Genomic DNA, 24,303 nt, shown 5'->3' with positions numbered 1-24,303 from the left:
CTTTGTGGCAGTGTGGACAGGGAGATGAGGGTGGGCCTGCCATCCAGAGAGGTGACTGTGGGAGCTCTGCCACGCAGCCTGTGTCAATAATAACATCCGGTATCAGAGAGTACCTTGTAGTTGGCCAAGGGCCTTCTTACCTATAATTTCTAAATTAAATTTCCACAGCAACCCAGTGGGGCCTATATTGTTATTACATCATTAGAGATGAGGAAATGGAGGATCAGAGAGACTGTATGCCTCCTAGGTCACGTGGATAGTCAGTGGCTGTGCATTCACCCATGCCTACATCTTCAGAGACCAATCCTCATTCCTCCCTCTTCCCAGGATGCTGAGGCCATGACACGTTTCTAGCAGTGCAGCCTCTCTCTCCAGGTGCCTGATGACCCTCCAGGTGCCTGATGACCCTCCACCAACAGGAGGCCTACAGCCAGGCTCGGGTGGGAACCGTAGTCCTTCTACTCTGATAGCTGTCTGGCACAGGGATTTAAGAATAAATGTAAAACGGAAAAAAAAAAAAAAAAAAAAGGAAGCTATGCCACTTCCGGCGTGTACGTCTGGCGTTCGTCTGGCGCAGGATGGCGGCTCTGAGGAGCTGGTGGTAGCGGGGCGTGTCGTCCTTCTTTAGGTACAGACGGGGTGTTCCCGTCGCGGCGAACTTGAAGAAGCGGTTTCTCGGACTTGGTGAGACCATGGCACGGAACCGCGGCCGTTGGATTTGGGGTGGCCCTGTGTGCAGTCCCTATGGCCCAGAAAGCGGAGCCTCATTCTCTCAGTAACGACGCGCTGATGAGGAGAGCCGTGTCTCTGGTAACAAAGAGCACCTCCACCTTCCTCTCGTAGACCACCTATGCACTGATTGAAGCCATCACCGAGTACACGAAGGCAGTTTATACCTTAATCTCTCTGTACCGACAATATACAAGTTTATTTGGGAAAATGAACTCACAGGAGGAAGGTGAAGTGTGGCAGGTGATCATCGGGGCCAGAGTTGAGATGACTTCCAAGCAGCAGTAGTACCTGAGGCTGGAGAGCACCTGGATGACTGCAGTCGGTCTTTCCGAAATGGCGGCGGAGGCTGTGTACCACACTAGTGAAGAAACTGAGGGACAGAGGGGCTCAGTAACTTCCCAGGATGCTGCGGGACACGAGGCAGGCAGCGCACAGGCAGGGGCAGATCAGGCCTCTGTCACTGCCAGGAATCACATTCAGCTGGTGAAATTGCAGGTGCAGGAGGGGCGCCAGCTCTCCCAGAAAGCAGAAACCAAGCTGGCAGAAGCACAGACAGAAGAACTCTGTCAGAAGACACAGGAGAGGGACGACAGGGCCGAGCGGAGCAGGAGGCCTACCTGCGTGAGGACTTAGTGCCCGAGCCGCTGCCCACATCTGTCTGCTCAGCCTGGGGCTGGCTTGGCTTCCTCTGCACCGAGAGGCAGCGGCAGGCCCTGCCCTGGCCAGTCAGGCCTGGGGCCTCCGAGCTGTGAGTGCCTGGCCCCTTCCCCTGGCCTCAGGCTTGTACTGGGCCTGTTTTTAGCCCCGAACGCTTGGCACCACTCAGCACAGCTGCCCTCTTGCCCCCTGACATTTTACCTCCCACCCAGAGCATCTCACCAACTCACCCTCATCTCGCCTCATCTCGTCTGATCTCATCTGATCTCATCTCAGAGGGAGGACACTCTGTAAGTGTCCTCTGGGGGGTGAGCTGGCCCTTGGGCAATGGCTAGGGGATAATCCCCACCCTCTGCTGCTTCCTGAGGGTGGTGCCCTTGGTGTCTGCATGCTGGCCACTTCCATCCCAGTTCACATCACCTCAACCTCCCCAGAGCTGTTGCTACAACCCAGCCTCAGCCTGTCCACCCCCTACAGCCTTTCTCCTAAACCTTGCCTGGAAGGCAACTCATATGTTCACATATGTGATTTGACTCTGGTTCCTTTCCTGGAATAAATTCTCTTTCTGATCCAGGGCAAATTACAGATGAGGTCTCAGCCCCAGCTCCATCTGTGTCTCTCAGCTGGGCCCACTATGTTGAAGGGACTGCAGCTTGTTTGGGAAACAGGCAGAGAGACCAGCAGAGGGGACAAAAAGAACAACACCATGTGTTAGAGAAGGAGTGAAAAGTGGATCACCAGAGCTGATCAGTCACTGTGCTAAATCCTTACAATAACCCTCTGAGGTGAATGCTATTTGATCTCTACCTGAGAGTTGAGGAAATAGGTTCAGAGAGGTTAAGTACCTTGCCCAAACTTACATAGCCAGTGAGCGTGAGTCTACCCCACTATGTCTGTTCCCACCCATTGTACTACCTGGTGTCCTGGTTAAGAAGAGGGAGGCCAGAGGGAGCAAGGCAAGGAGACTGGGAGGTGTGAGAGTGAGAGACAGCCTGGGGGACCATCCCAGCACCCTATGTACCTGGGGGCAGGTTGGGGTGCCACAGTCCAGAGGCAGCGTGGTGTATTAAGGAGAAAGAGCACCTGGCAAGAAGTCAGGATAGACTTTGTGAGCTGTGTGGCTTTGGGCAAATCACCTCACCTCTTTTCCCTTTATTTTTCATTGCAAAAGAGGAAAATTGTGCTTTATCTGCCTCTCAGGGTTGTCCTGATAGTAATAAAAAATAATGTATATAGAGAAGATTCTGGGAAAATGGCAGAGTAGGAAGCACCAGGAAATCTGTTTCACTACGTAGAAATCATTGCACTAGCAATTAAAATCTTTCTGATGTAGATTTAACTATTAAGAACTTTGGAGTCTTTTGAAGGCTTGCAACTTCCAAGGGAAGTCTTGGATGGTAAATTGTGGTTAATTCATCAATTTTAGTTCTTAGCACAGTAGCAGTTATCCATCCCTCTCTACCTCCCCAGCCACCTGGCAGAGGACTGTGCATGTGTTCCCGGAGCAGTTTGCAAACAGCTTGTGGGAATCAGGGTCGACAAAATGGACTGTGTTTTCCAAATACCAGGGATCTGAAGAAAATATATGGTGGAGGAGTGAATGGGAGTCACGCGGACTCCCTCCCAAGACCAAAGTGGAATTGTGACTAAGTAGTGGAGAAATCACCTGGAAAACAATGGAATGATAGAGAGAGAGGAGCCTTGGAGCTGTGGACAGACAGTGCAATCAACTTTCACACATCTGAATGGGTGAGAAATGCGGTGGAGGCTCGTGAGGGTGGGCTGGGCACCCACAGGCACCAGCACCAGAGGGACATTGAAATGGCCAGTTAGATCCCCCTGAGAAGAACAGGGTCTGAACCATAAACAGTGACCCCTAGACTACAGCAGCTGAAACCAGGAAAACACAGACAAAACACAACCCTGAAAAGCTTAGGGGCTCTCTCTGCCAGAGACAGGCGGCTGGAGATGCAAAGAGACATTTAAAGGGCCAACACAAAAATTTGCAGTGGCAGCCGCCCTCCGTGATCTTTGCGTAGAGGTGGCAGCAGAGTGGGCTGGTGCCTGAGGAAAGATTGGTGAGGAAAACTTTGTGAAGAGAACTGAGACAGTGGCCAGCAGAGCCCCTGTGATAACTCACCTCCCTCTCTGCAGCTACCATCTCGCTCAGGCATAAGGGAATCAGGCATAAGGGAATCAATTAACCTACCTTTTGTGTGCCCTGAACATAGCTTGTGCGCGTGTGAGCTGAGGGGCTGAGTGCAGACTGGCTGGAAGAAATAGAGGATCCCTGGCCAAAGGGGACACATAGCTGCATAGAGAGCCTTGAGGAGAGACTGGAGATGGAGGCGTTGGGGAAAGAATGGGAGGAGGAACCGGGGAGACCCCACTCCCTCCCCATTCCGTAGTCTCCATTTTGCTCAGGCAGGCCACCCCCACAAAGAGGCAGAAGCAGGCACGCGGGAGCCAGACGGCTGGCAAATACAATGCAGTCTGCAGAAATAGTGGATGCTGGGCAGAAGGGGTCACAGAACTGCCCAGAGACCCCTGAGGAGAGACTGGAGACAGAGGCGTTGGGGAAAGAATGGGAGGAGGAACCGGGGAGTCCCAATTCCTTCTCCTTTCTGTAGTCTCCATTGTTTGTGGGCAGGCCATGCCCCCAAAGAGCCAAAGGCTGAAAAGCACACAATATACAGCCCAAAACCACCAGTGCAGGTGTGCACACACACGTGCCAGCGGCCAGCGAGGGTTGGTGAGGGCGTGTCTGGACCTGCGACCGTGCAGGCTGGCGAGGGCTCCAGCAGGCCAGCATCCGCGGGACCTGCGAGGGAGTGCACAGACTGGCAAGGGCACACGTAAACCGGCGCCCGCACGGGCCCGTGAGTGCAGAGCGGTCTGCAGAAATAGTGGATCCCGGGCTGAAGGGGTCACAGAGCTGCCCCGAGACCCCTGAGGAGAGACTGGAGACAGAGGCGTTGGGAAGTCCCGGTGCTAACTCTTGCCTAGTCCATGATCTCCTTCTCGCTCAGGCAGACTACGCCCCTGAGTGACAGCAGCCTATAAGGGCATGATAGTCCCAACATCAGGAGGCACTGCTCTGCCCTGTGGTGCATAAGTCTGACAGATGAGGACAGAGTGAATAGATTGACAATCACAGGAGACAGACACAGAAAGTAGATTCCTGGAAGGCTCAAACAAACAGCCCAAGTTCAGATAGGGTCAACAACTGACACTATCAGAGGCAGACCCAGAAAGAAAAGTAAGGAAAAAACAAACAAATAAAAAGACCTGCCTACTACCATGGAAGTTTAATCCACAAAGTCAGGAAATCTAGATGGATCAATTGAAGCAGAAGCAAGCAAATAAATAAATAAATAAATAAGACTCACAAAAATGGGAAGAAAAAGAAGTTCCTCCAAAATGAAGGAAAGGAGGAATCCCCACAGAGAGAGCTAAATGAAATAGAGGCAAGTGAACTATCAGATAGTGAATTCAAAACAGTGGCTCTAAGGTAGCTCAATGAGCTCAGCCAGCTCAAAGATAACTATAGCAATGAGAAACTGCAGAGAAACTATCAGGATATTACAGCAAACTATATCAACCTGGAAAAGGACATAGAAACTATACATAAGAGACAAGAGGAAATGAAGAATACCATTTCTGAATTGAAGAACACAGTAGAAGGAATCTAAAGCAGGCTAGATGAAGCTGAGGACCAAATCAGCAAGCTGGAGGACAAGGTAGGAAAAAGCTCCCAGAAAGAACAAGAAAAGGAAAAAAGACTCAAAAAGAATGAAGAGGCATTTAGGGAAATGCAGGACAACCTGAAATGCAATAATATCTGCATAATAGGGATACCAGAAGGAGAAGAAGAAGAGCAAGGGATAGAGAACCTTTTTGAAAAAGTAATGATGGAAAATTTCCCCAATTTGAGGAGAGAAAAGGTCTCATGGATCCAGGAAGCACAGAGGGTGCCATTCAAGAGGGACCCAAGAAGGCCCACTCCAAGACACATCATCATTAAAATGGCAAATATCAAAGACAAAGAGAGACTCCTAAAGGCAGCAAGGGAGAAACAGGGAGAAATATACAAGGGAGCCCCGATATGGCTAGGATCTGACTTCTCAACAGAAACACTACAAGCCAGAAGGGAATGGCAAGAAGTATTCCAGGTAATGAAAAGCAAGGGCCTACAACCAAGGCTGCTCTACCCAGCAAGGCTCTCAATTAAAATAGAAGGTGAAATAAGGAGTTTCCCAGACAAAAGAAGGCTAAAAGAATACGTGTCTACCGAACCAGCACTACAAGAAATGCTAAAGGGACTGGTTTAAGAAGATGAAGAAACACAATGAGAAAAAGAAAAACACAGGTACAAAGAGGAAAAATAAATAGGTTTCTATCAGTAATAACTCTCAATGTAAATGGACTAAATGCCCCAATCAAGAGACACAGGGTAGCTGAATGGATAAGAAAACATGACCCACACATATGCTGCCTACAAGAGACCCACCTCAGAGCAAAAGTCCTACACAGATTGAAAGTAAAGGGATGGAAAAAATATATTGTAGGCAAATGGGCAAGAGAAGAAAGCAGGGGTAGCAATACTATATCAGACAAAATAGATTTCAAAACAAAGGTCATAAAAAGAGACCCAGAGGGACACTTTATAATACTTAAAGGAAGAATCTTTCAAGAAGATATAAACATTGTAAATTTATATGCACCCAACATAGGAGCACCCAAATATATAAGAAAAATCTTGGATGACTTCAAAAAAGATATAGACAGCAACACACTGGTAGTAGGGGATTTTTACACCCCATTGTCAAAAATTGACAGATCTTCCAAACAAAACATCAACAAGGATATTGTGGAGCTGAATGACGCACTGAATCAAATGGACTTAACTGACATATATAGTACCTTACATCCCAAAGAAGCAAAATACACATACTTTTCAGATGTGCATGGAAGTTTTTCAAAGATAGACCACATGATAGGAAACAAAGCAAGACTCAGCAAATTCAGGAAAATTGAAATAATACCAAGCTTTTCCTCTGACCACAAGGGCTTGAAGCTGGAAATCAACCTCAAAGAGAAACTTCAAAAACTTGCAAACTCATGGAGACTGAACAGTAGACTATTAAACAATGAATGGGTCAATAATGAGATAAGAGAAGACATCAAAAAATTTCTGGAAACAAATGAAAATGAACAGACAACAGTCCAAAACCTATGGGACACAGCAAAGGCAGTCCTGAGAGGGAAGTTCATAGCAATACAGGCTTACCTAAAAAAGATAGAAACATTTCAAATAAAAGACCTAACACTACAACTTCAAGAATTGGACAAACAACAACAAATAAATCCCAGAGCAAGCAGAAGGAAGGGATAGTCAAGATTAGAGCAGAACTGAATGACATAGAGATGAAAAGAACAGTTCAAAGGATAAACCAATCCAGGAGCTGGTTCTTTGAAAAGATAAATGAAATCGACAAGCCTTTAAGCAGACTCATCAAGAAAAAAGGGGAGAGGACCCAAATAAATAATATCAGAAATGAAAGAGAAGAAATAACATCTGATACCACAGAAATACAAAGGATTGTAAGAAACTACTATCAACAATTCTATGCCAAGAAATTTGAAAACCTTGATGAAATGGACAAATTTCTAGAAAAGTATAATCTTCCAACACTGAAGGAGGAAGAAAGAGAAAGCTTGAACAGACCGATAACAGCTGGGGAAATGGAAGCAGTCATCGAGAAACTCCTGACACACAAAAGCCCAGGGCCAGATGGTTTCACAGGAGAATTTTACAAAACATTTAAGGAAGACCTAACCCCGGTTCTTCTCAGATTATTTCAAAAAACCCAAGAGGAAGGAAGGCTCCCAGACTCTTTTTATGAGGCCAGCATCACCCTAATCCCAAAACCAGATAAAGACCCTACAAAGAAAGAAAACTACAGGCCAATTTCACTGGTGAACATAGATGCTAAAATCCTCAACAAAATATTGGCAAACCACATCCAGCAATACATTAAAAAGATTATCCACCATGATCAAGTGAGATTCATCCCAGGGATGCAGGGATGGTTCAATATATGGAAGTCAATAAACGTAATACATCACATAAATAAAAGGAAAGAGAAAAACCACATGATCATCTTGATAGATGCAGAAAAAGCATTTGATAAGGGACAGCACCCATTTATGATCAAAACACTCAGCAAAAGGGGAATAAATGGGGCATTCCTCAGTGTAATTAAGGCTATATATGAAAAACCTACAACCAATATCATACTCAATGGGCAAAAACTAAAAGCTTTCCCACTACAATCGAAAACATGACAAGGATGTCTGCTTTCACCACTTCTTTTCAACATGGTACTGGAAGTATTAGCCACAGTGGTCAGACAAGAAAAAGAAATAAAAGGCATCCAAATAGGAAAGGAGGAAGTAAAACTATCATTGTTTGCAGATGACATGATAGTGTACATAGAAAACCCTGTAGACTCTACCAAAAAACTACTCAACCTAATAAGTGAATTTGGAAAAACAGGATACAAAGTCAATATTCAGAAATCAAAGGCATTTTTGTACACCAGCAATGAAATAGAAGAAGAAATCTGAAAAAAAACCCAGCATTTGTTATAGCAGAAGAAAAATAAAGTACCTAGGAATAAATTTAACCAAGGAGGTAAAAGACCTGTATGCAGAAAACTATACAACATTGAAGAAAGAAATTAAGGAAGACACAAATAAATGGAAGCGTATACCGTGCTCATGGATTGGAAGGATTAATATCATCAAAATGTCCATACTACCCAAAGCAATTTACAGATTCAACGCAATCCCTATTAAGATACCAATGATGTATTTCACAGAAATAGAACAGACATTTCAAAAATTTATATGGAACCATAAACGACCCCGAATAGCTGCAGCAATTTTGAGAAAGAAAAACAAAGTAGGAGGGATCACAATACCGGACCTCAAACTATACTACAAAGCCACTATACTCAAAACAATCTGGTACTGGCACAAGAGCAGACCCATAGACCAGTGGAGCAGAATAGAAAGCCCAGAAATAAGCCCAGGTCTATATGGGCAACTACTATTTGACAAAGGGGGCAGAAGCATAAAACTGAGTAATAATTGCCTCTTCAACAAATGGTGTTGGGAGAGCTGGATGGCTACATGCAAAAAATTGGAATTTGATCATGAGCTGACACCATACACAAAAATAAACTCAAGATGGATAAAAGACTTAAATAGAAGTTGCAACACCATAAAAGTCCTAGAGAAGAACATTGGCAGGAAACTCTCAAATATCCGACACAGCAATTTTTTCACCAATATGTCTCCTAAAGCGAGGGACATAAAGGAAAGAATAAACAAGTGGGGCCTCATCAAAATAAGAAGTTTCTACATGGCTAAAGAAAATATCAGCAAAATGAAAAGGGAGCCAACTGTACAGGAAAATATATTTGCTAATGATACGTCAGATAGAGGTTTTATCTCCAAAATATATAAAGAACTCACTTGACTCCACTCCAAGAGACAAATGATCCAATAAAAAGATGGGCAAAGGACCTGGGCAGACACTTTTCCAAGGAGGAGATACAGAGGGCCCAGAGACATTTGAAAGGATGCTCAGCATCACTAGCCATCAGAGAAATGCAGATCAAAACCACCATGAGGTACCACCTCACACCGGTCAGAATGGCCATCATAAACAGATCAACAAACTACAGGTACTGGCGAGGCTGTGGGGAAAAGGGAACCCTAGTCCACTGTTGGTGGGAATGCAGACTGGTGCAGCCACTGTGGAAAGCAGTGTGGAATTTCCTCAAAAAGCTGAAAATGGAACTGCCTTTTGATCCAGTGATTCCCCTGCTGGGACTATATCCTACAAATCCCAAAATGCCGATTCAGAAGAACCTATGCACCCCAATGTTCATAGCAGCACAATTTACAATAGCCAAGTGTTGGAAGCAGCCTAAATGCCTATCAGTAGATGATTGAATAAAAAATTATGGTACGTTTACACAATGGAATAGTACGCAGCAGAAAGAAAAAAAGAACTACTACACTTCATGACAGCATGGATGGAACTAGAGAGAATTATGCTAAGCGAAATAAGTGAGGGGGTGAAAGACAAATACCATATGATCTCACCTATAAGTGGAACCTAACCAACAAAACAAAGATGCAAGGAAAATAAGATCAGCAACACTGAAAGAAAAAGAAACCAACAGAGACAAGAGGGAAGGAGGGAGTGGTGGGCAGTGGAAAAGGAAGGGAAGGGGCAAGTCAAGGAACATAGAGCAAGGACTCATGGACAAAACCAAAGTGGGGAAGGATTGAGGGAGGGAAGGTGGGAGGGGGCAAGGGAAAGAGGTGGGGGGGAGGCAGAGACAAATGTATTTGAAAAGTAAATAAATTTAAAAAAAAAAGCAAGGAATATCTCTCAATGCAGTAACCTAACTTTACAAGTAAAGCAACTAAAAACAAAATAACAAAGTAAGCTCAAAGCTAGCAGAAGGGAGGAAATAATTAAAATTATAGCAGAGATGAGCTAAAGAGAGACTAGAAAAGCAATAGAAAAAAATCAAACAAAAAGTTGGTTCTTTGAAAAGATCAATGAAATTGATAAACCTTTAACTAGATGGAAAGGAGAGAGACAGAGAAAGAAAAAGAAGACTCAAATTACTAAAATCAGAGGGAACATTACTACTGGTTCTATAGAAGTATAAAGAATTATAATTATATGCCAATAAATTGGATAATCTAGATGAAATAGACACATTTCTAGAAGCACAAAATCTACCAAGACTAACTCATGAAGAAATACAAAATCTGAATAGACTATAGTAAGAAAATTGAATGAATAATTAAAAAACTCTGATAAAGGAAAGCTCTGGACCCGATGGCTTCATTGGTGAATGTGACCAAGCATTTAATGAAGAACTAATAGCAATCCTTTAAAACTTTTCTAAAAATTTGAAGAGGAGAGAACATTTACTAACTCATGCTTTCAGGCCAGTATTTCCCTCATACCAAAGCCAGGAAAGACACTACAAGAAAACTACAAAAGCCAGAAAACTCTTATGAATATTGATGCAAAAATCCTCAACAGAATGCTAGCTAACCAAATTCAGCTGCATTTTAAAAGGATTATATATCAATACTAAGTGGAATTTATTTTTTGGAACTAAGGGATGATTCAACATAAATTGATCAATTAAATGTACCACACTAACTGAATGAAGGAAAAATAACAAAAAGATAAAATCATCTCAATTCATGTATAAAAAGGATTTGACAGAACTTAACATTGTTTTATGATAAAAACACTAAAAACATATTGGAATAGAATGAAACTACCTGAACATGAAAAAGTCATATATGAAAAGCCCACAGTGAATATCATGCTAAATAGTGAAAACTGAAGGTTTTCCTTTACCATCAGGAACAGGCAAGGATGCCCACTTTCACCACTTCTATTCAACACAGTACTGGAAATTCTAGTCAGAGATATTAGACAAGAAAAAACATCAAGGAATTAAAAATGGAAGAGAAGTAAAATTATCTCTGTTTGCATATGCTGTGATCATATATGTAGAAAACCCTAAAGACAGCACAAAAAAACTTAGAACCAGTAAATGAATTTAGCAAAGTAGCAGGATACCAAGTCAATATGCAAAAATAAATTGCCTTTGTACACACCAACAATGAACAATCTGAAAAGGAAATTACGAAAAAAAAGTTAACTTAGAATAACATCAAAGTAATAAAATACTTAAGAATTAACCAAGGAGGAAAAATATAACCAGCAACATTGAAAGAAAAAACAAACCGACAGTGACAAGTAGGGGGGGCAGTAACGGGGAAAAGGAGAAGGGTCAGGTCAAGGAGCATGTATAAAGGACCCATGGACAAGGCCAAAGTAGAGAAGGATTGAGGGTGGGAGGTGGGAGTGGGTGGGGTAGGGGAAAGCGGTGGTGGGAAAATGGAGACAAATGAATATGAATGATAAAAAAATAAATAAAATGATGGCAACAACAACAACAAAGAACTAAAGAGGTGAAAGAACTGTATAATGAAAACTAAAAAACATTGCTGAAATATATTAAAGCAAATATAGGTGAATGGAAACATATCCCATGTTCATGGTTGGAAGAATTAATACTGTTAAAATGCCAAAACCATTTTTTAGATTTTATTTATTTATTTTTAGAGAAGGGGAGGGAGGGAAGGAGGAAGGAGAGAAACATCAGTGTGTGTTTGCCTCTTGAGCACCCCCCACCAGGGACCTGTACCATAACCCAGGCATGTGCCCTGACTGGGAATCAAAGCAGTGACCCTTTGGTTCTCAGGGTGGCACTCAATCAACTAAGCCACACCAGCCAGGGCAAAACAAAACAAAACAAAAACAAAAACAAAAAAAACATTTATTTTTAAAAATATATTTTATGATTATTCTATTACAGTTGTCCCAATTTTCCCCCTTTGTACTCCCCACCTGCCCCGTATACCCCATTCACTCTAGCAATTCCCTCCTTAGTTCATGTCCATGGGTCATGCATATAAATTCTTTGTCTACTCCATTTCCTATACTGTTCTTAACATAATCCTGTCTATTCTGTATCTACTAATTTCTCCTTCTTAATCCCTGCACCTTTTCCTCCATTCTCGCCCTTCCACCTTCCAAGTGATCTCCATTATCTGTGATTCTGGTTCTATTCTGCTAGTTTGCTTAGGTTGTCATTTTTTAACCTTTTTTTTCAATTTATTTTTTTAAATTTATAAATCATGTTTATTCTATTACAGTTGTCTCAATTTTTCCCCCTTTACCCCCCTCCACCTATCTTACTCCCACCCACCACTCCCGCAGTCAATTCCCACTCTGTTGTCCATGTCCATGAGTCATTCATATATGTTCTTTGTCTAGTACTTCCCCTTCTTTCCACCATTGTCCTCTTTCCCCATCCCCTCTGGTCACTTTCAGACTGCTCCATGTTTCCATGCCTGTGGTTTATTTTGTTCATTAGTTTATTTTGTTGACTAGAGTCCACTTATAGGTGAGATCATATGGTATTTATCTTTCACGGACTGGCTTATTTCACTTAGCTTAATAGTCTCCAGCTCCATCTATGTTGTCGCAAAAGGTAGGAGATCCATCTCTTCCTTTCTTTCTTTTATTTTTCCCTCTCTCTTTCTCCCTCCCTCCCTCCCTCCCTTCCTCCTTCCTTCCCTCCCCCTCTCTTTCTCCTTCCTTCCTTCCTTCCTTCCTTCCTTCCTTCCTTCCTTCCTTCCTTCCTTCCTTTCTTTCTTTCTTTCTTTCTTTCTTTCTTTCTTTCTTTCTTTCTTTCTTTCTTTCTTTCTTTCTTTCTTTCTTTCTCTCTCTTTCTTTTTATCCTTCCTTCTCTCTTTCTTTCTTAAATGCAGATTGATTTCATTTATTTTTTAAATGTCAAAGTTAATTATAAAATATTAAAAAATTAAAACCATTATGTTTCAGCAATTAAAACAACATGACACCAGCACAGAAATAATCAAGTAGATCAATGTAATATAATGAGCATTCTAGAGACAAATGTGTATATCTGTCTAACAATGTAATATATGATTAAGTTGATATTTCACATTAATGGGTAAAATAAGCCTTAGTCAACAAATAAGGTGCATGGACCACTAGTACTTGAAATAAAACAAATATAGAGCCCTATTTCACGCATTATACAAGAAATATTCATGTGCGTTAAAAATTGATATGTAGAATCTAAGGAGTTTTAGGAGAAAACACAAAATAATATTTTTCTTACCCTGAAGTAACATATTCAAACCCAGACACTATAAAGTAAAATGTTGACAATATGCCTATATTAAACATGTAAGACTGTACAGTAAAATACATATAAAAAAGTTAAAGGACAAGTAATAAATAGGAAAGTATTTGCAACATATCTAAAAACAGGTTAATTGTTTTTTTTTTTTTTAGGGAAAAAAATTCTACAAACATTTTATCAAAAAATGGATAAAGAATACCAAAAAGTCACTTAAAGCTTTTTAAAAATAATAAAAATAGGCAAGAAACATACAAAAACAGGTTTAGTTTCAACAAATAGTAAAGGAACAATTAAAATAACATCATTGTCACAATCAGATTAATGAATATTAAAAATATTGGTAATATCAAGTATTGGCAACTCTGAAAGGAACTGGGTAATCATAGAAACTTTTATCTTAAAGCAGTCCCTTTAGCATATTTTGCAGTGCTGGTTTGGTGGAGGTGTATGTAGTCTCTTAGCCTGCCTGTGTCTGGGAAACTCCTTATTTTGCCTTCCATTTTAATTGAGAGCCCTGCTGGGTAGAGCAGTCTTGGTTGCAGGCCTTTGCTTTTCATTGTGTGGAATAATTCTTGCTATTCCCTTCTGGCTTGCAGTGTTTCTGTTGAGAAGTCAGCTGCTGGCCATATTGGGGCTCCCTTATATGTTACTACCTCTTTCTCCCTTGCTTGCTTTAGGATTCTCTCTTTGTCTTTGATATTTGTCATTTTAATGATGATGTGTCTTGGAGTGGCCACATTGGGTTCCTCTTGAAGAGGACCCTCTGTACTTCCTGGACTCATGTGACTTTTTCTCTCTTCGAATTAGGGAAGTTTTCCATCATTACTTTTTCAAACAGGTTCTCTATCCATTCCTCATCCTCTTCTCCTTCTGGTATCCCTATTACACGGATATTATTACGTTTCAGGTTGTCCTCATTTCCCTAAATGCGTCTTCTTTCTTTTTGAGTCTTTTTTCCTTTTCTTGCTCTTTCCTGGAGCTTTTTCCTACCTTGTCCTCCAGCTTGCTGATTTGGTCCTCAGCTTCATCTAGCCTGCTTTAGATTCCTTCTACTGTGTTCTTTAATTCAGAAATTGTATTCTTCATTTCTTCTTGTCTCTTATGGATAGTTTCTATGTCATTTTTCATGCTGATATAGTTTCCAGTAAGTTCCTCGTAGTTTCCCTGTAGTTTTTTTTTGTAATTCTCTCTGAGCTCACTGAGCTCATTGAGCTTCCTTAGAACTGTTGTTTTCAGCAAGGGAAAGTGGTGGCGGGTAGGCAGAGACAAATGTATTTGAAAAAATAAATTAAAAAAAAAAGAACTGTTGTTTTCAACTCAATATCTGATCGTTTACTTGCCTCTCTTTCATTTAGTTCTCTTTGTGGGGATTCCTCCTTTCCCTTTGAGCAGGGGGTATTTCTTTGTCTTCCCTTTATTTGTGAGACTCTTCTCTTTTGCTTCTGCTTCTTAAGTTGATCTGTCTTGATTTCCTGACTGTGTGGTGTGAACTTCTATGGTTGGAGACCACTGTTTTTTCTTTCTGGATCTGCCTCTCATAATGTCAGTTGTCATCCCTGTGTGACCATAGGCAATCTGTTTGAGACTTCCAGTAATCTACTGTTTGCGTCTGTCTCCTTCAGCTGTTAATCTATTCATGCTGCACTCAGCAGGCTGCCTTAGACAGCTCTGGGCGGGGCGGAGTCCTTGTGGTGGGGTTATTGGGTCCTCTCACACTGCTGCCGTATGGGGGAGGAGTCCACACTGGGATCCCGCCAGCTACTGTCTCTGTTCTCTCCCCAAAGCCTCCATCCCCAGTCTCTCCTCAAGTGTCTCCAGACCTCTCTGCACCCCCTGTAGCCAGGGATCTACTGTTTGTGGCTGCCACTCTGCACTTCGCAGGTGGCTTAGACAGCACAGGATTGTGTGGAATCCCACCCGGGGGCAGGGTTATTGGGTCCTTTGACACTGGTGTTGCTCAAGGGGAGTGGTCTCTGCCTGAGCAAGATGGCTGTTGCCACATGGGGCATGAGTCAGCACCGAGATCTCACCAGCTACTCTCTCAGTTCTCACCCCAAAGCCTCCTTCCCCAGTCTCTCCTCAGGTGTCTCTAGCCCACTCTCCCCTGCCTTTGCTGGAGACCAGGTTAAGTGGCTACAAATAAAAATTTATGCATTGGCCCCTTAAACAATTCTTTGCGTCTCCTGCTGCCTGTCTTTGGCAGAGGGCAACCCTGCTGCTTTTCTGCAGCTGGCTGTTTTCTGTGTACTGTTTGGGCTCTGGAGCTGTAGGCTAGAGATCCCACTTTTGGTTTAGTCCCCGTTCTTCTCAGGGGGATCCAATTGGCTGTTTCAATATCCTTCTGGTGCTGCTTCCTGTGGTCACCTCACCTGCCTTCTTGAGTCTCTAGCGCTCTTCTTACCGGTTAGATTGTGCTAAAGCCGATTCTTCTGTCTCCAAGTTTACAAGGCTTCTCTTTTGCTATTGTTCAGTTCTTTGTTTCAGGTTATTTCACCAAAATTTAGTTGTAATTCCAGATTGGTCTTGGGAGGAGGTCAGTGTGACTTCCACTCACTCCTTTGCCATCTTCATTCTCCCCGCTTAGTTTTTCTTTTAAATTCAACTGTTGATAGCTGTGAATTCGTTGCTGTTTTAATGTTCATAGTTTTGATCTTCTTTTTCGTAAATAAGTTCCTTCAACATTTCATATAATAATGGCTTGGTGATTTTGAACTCCTTTAGTTTTACCTTGTCTGGCAAGCACTTTATCTTTGTTTCTAAATGATAGGTTTGCTGGATAGAATAATCTAGTTTGTATGTCTTTGCTTTTCATGACTTTGAATACTTCTTTCCAGCCCCTTCTTACCTACAAAGTTTTTTTTTTTTTTTTTTTGAGAAATCAGCTGCCAGTTTATGGGAACTCCTCTGTAGGTAACTCTTTTCTCTTGCTGCTTTTAAGTTTCTCTTTTTATCTTTAACCTTTGGCATTTTAATTACAAGGTGTCTTGGTGTGGTTCTCTTTGTTTGGGAGTATCCATCTTATTAGGGCTTCTCTGAGCTTCCTGTACTTGTGTGTCTATTTCCTTCACCAAATTACATAAGTTTTCTTTCATTATTTTTTCAAATGTTTTTAATTTCTTGCTCTTTCTCTTCTCCTTCTGGCACCCCTATGATTTGAATGTTGATACATTTGAAGTTGTCCCAGAGGCTTCTTAGCATATTCTTGTCTTTTTGGATTCTTTTTTTCCCCTTGCTGCTCTGATTAAATGCTGCTTCTTCCTCATACTCCAAATTTCTAATTTGATTCTTGGCTTCCTTTACTTTACTCTTGATTCCCTGTAAATTATTCTTCATTTCATTTAGTGTATCCTTCATTTCTGATTGGTTTTTTTAATTATGTTTTCTAAGTTCATTTTTATGTTTTCTACCTCTTTGTTGAAGTTCTCACTAAATTAATTTACTCTTATTCTAAGTTCATTGAGCATCCTTATAACCAATATCTTGTCCTCTGCACCTGGTAGATTGCATGTCTCCATTTCAGTTAGTTTTTTTCTGGAGTTTTGTTCTGTTCTTTCATTTTGGCTATATTTCTTTGTCTCCTTATTTTGGCACCTTCCCTTTCATTTGTTTCTATGTATTAGGGAGAGTTGCTTTGATTCCCTGTCTTAGTAGTGTGTCCTATTGTAGAAAAGTACACAGGTAAGTTGGATAAGGTGGAGCTTTAGGTAATTGTCAGGGTGGGGCAACCCGTGTAAACCAGGTTGACGGAATCTCCAATATGTTGTCACTGCTCTGTGGCTGTGTGTGTGTGAGGGCTCAGAAGGGGGACAATGCCACTGACTGGCCTCTGGGATTTTGTCTAGGAGGAATCTATCCCCTGGCACTCACCCTGATGCTGGACACTTCATTTTCTCCCTGTATGCCACAGGTGCCCTTCCTGCTGTTGCCATGGTGCTGAAGCTCAGAGTGAGTCTGTGTATGTCCTAAGTCCATTGTGGACCCTTTAAGAGGAGGCTCCTGAGGATCCTGCAGTTTCTTCTCCTTCCCCAACCTCCACTGGTTTTTACAACCAGAAGTTATGGGGACTTATCTTCCTGGCACTAGGATGCTGGGTTGGGTGGTCTTGTGTGGGCCTAGGATCCCTCCCTCCTGATTTTTATTCACCATGTGTGAATGTGGGGCTACTTGTTCTGATTCCCCATGCCTCCACACTTCCACACCTCTCTGTGCATCTCCTTGTCTCCACCCCTCCTACCCGTCGGATGAATGCGACTTCTTTAATTCATTGGTTGTTGGACTTCCATACAGCTCAATTTTCTGATGATTCTGGGTGATATTTGTTTTGTAGTCTAGTTGTAATTTTTGCTGTCATTGTGCAAGGGGGTGAGCCATATTTACCTATGCCTCCATCTTGACTGGAAGTCCTAAAATGCCAATACTATTTAAAGTAATCTGAAGACTCAATGCAATGCCTATAAAAATCCTCATAATGTTTTTTTGTGGAACAGAACCCATCTCAAAATTTATATAGCATCTTGAACAGCCAAACAATCTTGAAAAAGAAGAATAAAACTAGAGGACTCACACTTCCTGATATAAAACTTACTACAAAGCTACCGTAATTAAAATAGTGTGGTACTGGCATAAAGATAGACACTTATAAGGGGAGGCTTCACCAAAAAAATCAGAATTATCTTCTGGAGGGTAGGCACACTGTAGTACAGGCTTTCCCCACTAGATGAGTGTTCTAGGAACCCATCTGTTTCACCTAAGACAACAAAAATCTGAGATGAAAATGTAGGACAAAAGTTTCATGTCACTGGACTTGACAATGATTTTTTGGGTATGACACTAATGGCATAGGTAACAAAAAACAAAAAGACAATTGGACTTCGTGAAAAGTAAAAACTTTTTTGTGCATTAAAAGATATTAACAGAGTAAAAAGGCAACCTAGAATGGGAGAAAAGATTTGCAAATCAGTACTGGAAGTTCTAGCCAGAACAGATAAATATATGAAAGGCATCCAAATTAGAAAGGAAAAAGTAAAATTATCTTTATTTTCAGGTCATAGGATCTTATATACAGGAAATCCTATACCAAAAACTGTTAGAACTAATCAACAAATTCAGTTAAGTTGCAGGATACAAAACTAACATCCAGAAATCAGCTGCATTTCTATACACTAACAATTAAATATATGAAAAAGAAATAAAAAATCAATTTCATTCACATAGTATCACAAACAATATAATATTTAGGAATGAATTTAATCAAGGAGGTGAAAGATCTATACACTGCAAACCATAAGACTTAGATGAAAGGAACTGAAGAAGATGCAGGTAAATGGAAAGATATCCCACGTTCATAGATTGGGAGAACTAATATTGTTAAAAAGTTAGTAGTACTAATTGTACTACTAAAAGTACTCAAAGTACTCTAAGCCATCTATAGATTCAATACAATCCCTATCAAAATTCCAGTGACATTTTTCACAGAGAGAAAAACAATCCTAAAATTCACACGGAATCCACAAAAGAACCAGAATTGTTAAGAGCATTATATTTCCCGATTTCAAACAAGACTACAAAACTATAGTAATCAAAACAGTTTGGTACTGGCATAAAAATAGACATGTAGACCAAAGGAACAGAATTAGGAGCCCAGAAATAAACTCTCACATGTACAGTCAACTAATATTTGACAAGGGGGACAAGAATACTCAATGGAGAAAGGCTAGTCTCTTCAGTAGTGTTGGGAAAACTGGATATCCACATGAAGAAGAGTGAAATTGGGTCTCTATCTTATACCACTCACAAAATTTACCTAGAACTTAAATGTAAGACCCAAAGTTTTAAAACCCTTAGAAGAAAATATAGGGAAAAAGCTCCTTGGCATTTGTCTTGGAAGCAATTTTTTGGATATGACACCAAAAGTCCTGACAACAAAAGAGAAATTAATAAATGGGGCTACATTAAACTTCTGCACAACAAAAGAAACAACAAAATAAAAAGGCAACCTGTGGAATGGAGAGAATATTTGAAAATCATATATCTAATAAGGGGTGAATATACAAAATATATAAAGAACTGATAGACCCTACTTAATAGCAAAAACCCAAAGGATCTTACTAAAATAATGGAGAGAGGAACTGAAAAAACATATTTCCAATGTCATACAAATGGCCAACAGGTACATGAAAAGATTCTCAACATCATTAATTATCAGGGACATGAAAATCAAAATCACAATGAACTATCATCACCTTGTACCTATCAGAATGGGTATCATAAAAAAGACAAGAGATATATTTTTCAATTTCTTTCTTCAGTGTCTTATAATTTTTCCAAGTACAGATCTTTTAACTCCTTGGTTAAATTTATTTATAGGTATTTTTTAATGCAATTGTAAATGGAATTGTTTTATTAGTTTTTTCTGACAGTTCATTGTTGTATAAAAATGCAACCAATTTCTGAATATTTATTTTGTATCATGCTACTTTACTGAATTAATTTATCAGTTCTGGTAGTTTTTTTGGTGGAATCTTTATACCATGCTCACAGACAGGAAGAATTAACATCATTAAAATGTCCATACTATAGATTCAATGCAATCTCTGTCAAAATACCAATGGTGTACTTCACAGAATAGAAAAAGTTATCCAAAAATTTATATAGAACCACCCACACACACAGAAAACAAAAACAAAACCAACAACCCTGGATAACCACAGCAATCTTTAGAAAGAAAAATAAAGTTTTTCTTGCTACCTGATACAAACTATACTACAAGGTTATTGTAATCAAAAATAACATGGTATGGGTATAAAATCCAGGCATATAGATCAATGGAATAGAAGAAAGATCCCAGAAATAAATACTATATGGTAAATTAATATTTGACAAAGGAAGCAGGAACATACAATAGGGTAAATAAAGTCAATTCAATAAGTGGTGTAGGGAAAATTGGACAGATATGCACACACATACACAAAATGAAACTAGACCACCTTCTTACACTATATACAAGAATAAGCTCAAAATGGATTAAAGAGTTAATTGTAAGACTCAAAACCATATAATTCCTAGAAAATATAGGCAATAAAATCTCTGACATTTCTCTTACCAATATTTTTAATGATTTATTTCTTCAGGCAAGGGAAACAAAAGAAAACAAACAAGTGGAAATACATAAAATTAAAAAGGTTTTGCACAGCAAAGGAAACCATCAACAAAAAAAAAAAGAAGATAACCTGCCTAATGAAAGAATGTATTCACAAGGGATACATCTGGTAAGTGGTTAATACCCCAAATTTATAAAGATCTCTTACAACACAACACCGACCCCACCAAAATCCATTTAAATAATGGGCAGAGGACTTGAATAGACATTTCTCCAAAGAGGACATATGGATGAACAATGGACATATGAAAGGATTCTGAATGTCACTAATCATCAGAGAAATACAAATTAAAACCACAATGAGATATGACCTCACACCTGTCAGAATGGCTATCATCAATAAATCCATGAACAAGTGTTGGCAAGAATGTGGAGAAAAGGGAACTGTCGTGCATTGTTGGTGGGAATGCAGTTTGGTGATGCATCCTCCTTAGCCACTATGGAGGATGGAGGTTCCTCAAGAAATTGAAAATAAAACTCCCTTATGTCCCAGCAGCTTCATCTCTGGGTATATATTTGAAAAAACCAAAACATTAATTCAAACGAATATATGCACCCTCATGTTCATTGCAACATAATTTATAATACCCAAGATTTGGGAGCAACACAAGTGCCCATCAACAAACCAGTGGATGAAGACATTGTGGTGCATTTACATGATGAAATATTACTTGATCGAAGATTGAAAACTTTAAAAAAATATCTGAAATAAATGTATTTTTATTAAGTATATTTTATTGATTATACTACAGTTGTCCCATTTTCCCCCCTTGGCCTCCCTCCACCCAGTACCCCTATTCCCTCTAGAAATACCCTCCTAGTTCATGTACATAGGTCTTCTATATGAGTTCTTTGGCTTTTCCACTTCCCATCCTATTCCCCCCTCCCCCTGTCTATTCTGTACCCATCAACCTATGCTTCTTATTGCCTGTACTTTTCCCTCCAATTCTCCCCTCACTCCCTACCCACTGATACCTCTCCAAGTGATCTTCATCTTTATGATTCTGCTCCTGTTCTGGTTGCTTGCCCAATTTTCTTTTAAAAAAATTCTGTTGTTGATAGTTGTGAGTTTGTTGTCACTTTACTGTTCATAGTTTTGATTTTCTTCTTTTTCGTACATAAGTCCCTTCAACATTTCATACAACAAGGGCTAGGTGATGATGAACTCCTTTAGCTTTACCTTGTCTGGGAAGCACTTTATCTGCCCTTCCATTCTAAATGATAGCTTTGCTGGATAGAGTAATCTTGGATGTAGGTTCTCGCTTTTCATCTCTGAATACTTCTTGCCAACCCCTTCTTGCCTGAAAGGTTTCTTTTGAGAAATCAGCTGACAGTCTTATGGGATCTCGTTTGTAGGTAATTGTCTCCTTTTCTCTTTCTGCTTTTAAGGTTCTCTCCTTATCTTTAATCTTGGGTAATGTAATTATGATGTGCTTTGGTGTGTGCTTCCTTGGGTACAACTTCTTTGGGACTCTCTGAACTTCCTGGATCTCCTGGAAGTCTATTTCCTTGGCCAGATTGGGGAAGTTCTCCTTCATTATTTGTTCAAATAAGTTTTCAATCTCTTGTTCTTCCTCTTCTCCTGGAACCCCTGTGATTTGGATGTTGGTACATTTGAAGTTGTCCCAGAGATTCCTAAGCCTTTCCTCATTTTTTGGAGATCTTGTTTCTTTTTTTCTGTTTTGGTTTACTGTTTATTTCTTCCTTTTGTTCAAAATCATTGATTTGAATCCTGGTATCCTTCCCTTCACTGTTGGTTTCCTGTATGTTTTTCTTTATTTCACTTTGTATAGCCTTCACTTCTTTCTCTATTTTGTTCCTGCACTCAGTCATTTCTGTGAGCAACTTGATCACAGTGTTTTGAACTCTACATTTGATAGGTTGGCTATCTCTGTATTCCTTAGTTCTTTTTCTGGAGTTTTGATCTATTTCTTCACTCGGGCCTTATCTCCCTGTCTCTTCATTTTGGCAGCCTCCCTGTATTTCTGTATATTAGGTAGAGCTGCTTTGATTCCTATGCTTGGCACACCTGCTATGCTGTAAGGGGTGGAGCCTTAGGCATTCACCAGGGCAGGGCAACCCACTTCATCACTTTGTGGCTCTGTATGTGAGGGAGGGGTCAGAGAGGGAACAATGCTGTTTGTTTGGCTCTCACCCCATTTCCAGTCACTTCCCCTACTTCCCATAAGCATCTGGCACCCTTCTAGTTTCTGCTCTGGTATTGATTCCCAGAGTGGGTGGGTTTGTTGACATTCTAGGACCCTGAGGGCCCTTTACATGGACTCTCCTGAGAGACCAGCAGTTTCTGCCACCATGCCAACCCCAGCTGGTTTTTACAGCCAGAGGTTATAAGGCTTTAGTCTCCCATTGCTGGGACCCTGGGCCACATGTTCTAGTCTGGGGCTGGGATCATGTGCTCCCCAGTAGTCCCTCCCAGTTTTTAATCCACTGCACATTAATGTGGGACCACTCATTCTGCAGGCTGCTGCCTCAGAGCCTTAGCCTGTTGCCTCACAGCCGTAGCCTGCCACCACCTCACTGTGCCACACTGTGTCCTCTCTGCCCCTCCTACCTGTCTGGATGAATGTTTCTTCTTTAAATCCTTTGTTATTGGACTTCCATACGCTTCAATTTTCTGGAAATTTTGGTTGTTTTTTGCTTTTAGATTAGTTGTTAGTCTTCTTATGGTTGTGCAAAGAGGTGAAGCAAGTCTACCTATGCCTTCATCTTGGCTGGAAGTCCCAGAGATTGAAATCTTACCATTTGCAACAGCATGAATGGACCTAGAGGGCATTATGCTAAGTGAAATAAGTCAGAGAAAGTCAAATAACTACATGATTTCACTTACATGTGGAATCTAAAGAACAGAATAAATTAATAAACAAAATAAAAACAGACTCATAGATACAGAGATCAGACTGATGGTTGCCAGATGGGAGGGGAGTTGTAAGGATGGCTGAAAAAGGTGAATGAATTAAGAAGTACAAATTGATAGTCACAAAACAGTCATGGGGATATAAAGTACAGGACAGGGAATATAGTCAATAATAATGTATGATGTATGGTGCCAGCTGGGTACTGGAAACACTGGGGGAAACACTTTGTATATAATTATCTAATCGCTATGCCATACACCTGAAACTAATACAAAATAATATTGAATGTAAAGTGTAATTTAAAAAGTAAAATAAAAAACAATAACAAAATACCAAAAGTATAGTCCCCAGCATTAAAAAAAAAGAGATAAGTGTTGGGGTGGATGTGGAGAAACGGAACCCTTGTGCACTGTTGGTATGAATGCAAATTGGCATAGTCACCAAGAAAAAGAGTATGGAAGTCCCTAAACAATTAAAAAATAGAAAAGAAACCAACAGAGACAATAGGGAAGGAGGGAGGAAGGGCAGGGAAAAGGAAGGGAAGGGGAAAGTCAAGGAACATATAGCAAGGACTCATGGACAAAACAAAAGGGGAAGAGCTGAGGGAGGGAGGGAAGGAGGGGGCAAGGGAAAGTGGTGGGGGGTAGGCAGAGACAAATGTATTTGAAAAAATAAAAAAATACAATTACAATATTACCAGGATTTTGGGTATATATCCAAAGGAAATGAGATCACAACCTCAAATAAATATCTGCATTCCCATGTTCATTGCATGGCGTGGAATATTCAGGAGCCAAGGCATGGAAACAGCCGAAGTGTCCATCAATGGATGAGTGGATAAAGCAGATGTGGTGTATATGTACAATGTAATATAATTTAGCCATGAGAATGAAGAACATTCTGCAATTTGTGACAACATGAATGGACCCTGAGTGCATTATGTGAAGTAAGATACGTCAGACACAGGAAGACAAATACTGTAATATATTGTTTATACACACTGAAGAATGAAAGCCTTGAAGAGATA

The 24,303-nt window shown here is 40.7% G+C and overlaps 1 pseudogene; it reads left to right on the top strand.

The window, feature by feature from the left end:
• Positions 1-545: 545 nt before the first annotated feature.
• LOC129086148 (diablo IAP-binding mitochondrial protein-like) lies at positions 546-1,484 on the top strand (annotated as a pseudogene).
• Positions 1,485-24,303: the final 22,819 nt, after the last annotated feature.

Source organism: Pteronotus mesoamericanus, unplaced genomic scaffold (genome assembly GCF_021234165.1).
Source record: "Pteronotus mesoamericanus isolate MK-2021 breed Mesoamerican mustached bat unplaced genomic scaffold, CSHL_Meso_final scaffold_36, whole genome shotgun sequence".
NCBI classification, from domain to species: Eukaryota; Metazoa; Chordata; class Mammalia; order Chiroptera; family Mormoopidae; genus Pteronotus; species Pteronotus mesoamericanus.
This window is presented reverse-complemented; position numbering and strand designations above follow the sequence as displayed.